This window comes from Urocampus carinirostris, chromosome 4 (assembly GCF_059441175.1).
Source record: "Urocampus carinirostris isolate Australia breed hairy pipefish chromosome 4, RoL_Ucar_1.0, whole genome shotgun sequence".
Lineage (NCBI taxonomy): Eukaryota > Metazoa > Chordata > Actinopteri > Syngnathiformes > Syngnathidae > Urocampus > Urocampus carinirostris.
This window is the reverse complement of record NC_142352.1, coordinates 5,930,910-5,932,355: the sequence shown is the minus strand read 5'-3', so window position 1 is coordinate 5,932,355 and position 1,446 is coordinate 5,930,910. Positions and strand designations below refer to the sequence as shown.

General features: G+C 40.9%; 1 non-coding gene across 1 annotated transcript; it reads right to left on the bottom strand.

The window, feature by feature from the left end:
• Nucleotides 1-681: 681 nt before the first annotated feature.
• Nucleotides 682-763, bottom strand: trnas-cga (transfer RNA serine (anticodon CGA)). The gene has a single exon. It is a non-coding gene; the product is annotated as a tRNA-Ser (tRNA).
• Nucleotides 764-1,446: the final 683 nt, after the last annotated feature.

Sequence of the window (1,446 nt, the reverse complement as noted above, 5' to 3'; positions counted from 1 at the left end):
AACTTCCACTGGTGTTATCTACACATGTATAACTTGAGGACTTTATTTGTGAGTAAAAGTAAAAGTTGAAATTTTGTGAGTATGTTGTAAATATTCAGTAGGGTACTGTTACACCTGACGTTTTGACAAAAACATCCATTAATTTCTCCTCTAAAAGGGTGTCATATGCGATGTTTTGTGTTTAGAGCGCCTGTGTTGTGGAATAGAGCAGTTCGCGGTTTTCCTTGCCACCGCCGCTGATAAATAATGGAATAATCTTTAACGTATTTAAAGCCGCATCGTTAAAAATGTAAATCACATTGAGGTAAATATCATTTAAGGTGGTGTGCATCACTTGAAGTTTCATTAGAAAGTTGGAAGTTAAATATTTTCTCTTTTAAGACTCCTACAATGACCAACTGAGTTCAAAGAACTCTTTTGTTTTTGTCCGTGCCTATTTGAGTCAAGTCAAGTTTATTTGTATAGCCCTTAATCACAAAGAGTCTCAAAGGGCTGCACAGACCACCGATTATTATTATTATATCACAGACTATTATGTCAACATCCCCTGATCTAAAACCTACATGAGGGCAAAAAATACACGGATACTGTCCACATAAAATATAGGTTATTTATATGCTATAGAAAAGCACTGTTTTAGGTTTAGATTTAAACATTTCCACTGATATTGCAAAGAGATGTCGTCACGAACAGGATTCGAACCTGTGCGGGGAAACCCCATTGGATTTCGAGTCCAACGCCTTAACCTCTCGGCCACCGTGACCGTATGTTAATTAATCAGAGCCATTCGGGCAGAACACATTAGGTCCGGGAAATGGTGTCTAAGGGGAGTGCTGGATAGTGGCGTCATGCTCGTCCCCGCAGCATAAAAATAGTGAAAGTAAGACAAGGCCTTCCTCAAGTAGAGTCCAAAAGGCCAACCCAAACCCTAGAAAGAAGAAAAAAATGAGTATATTCGAGCGTGTCTAATCAATGCACGTACTTGCATGCACATAATGAATGAGCTGCCTAGGGCTGAATAAGGACACATGCCTGGAGATGATAAATAATACAACTGAATGAGTCTTCATGACAACCAGTCCCCTTTTGTCAGTCCGTCTGCAAACCTCAGTTTACACTAGGCAAGCCATTTTCAACCCTGATTTCCACCTGTTTTTGCTCCTTTCTGTCCCCAGGCTTCGACCCGTTCTTGATCCTCACCACCTCTATTCTCCCGTCCCGGCTTTTGACCTTTTTTGTCCCCGACCACGTCTCCTCTCTTTTCTTGGCTTACGTTCAGTCAAATCTAAATTAATCTAATCTAAACTTGTTTATAAAACTAAATTTGTATATGAGTGTGTGTGTATGTGTGTGTGTGTGTGTGTGTGCTTTCGTTTGTTCTCTTACGCCCTCTGCCGTCCAAATCGGGTACTGTAGCTCCTGACCAGCGACCACTCCAAGCAACCA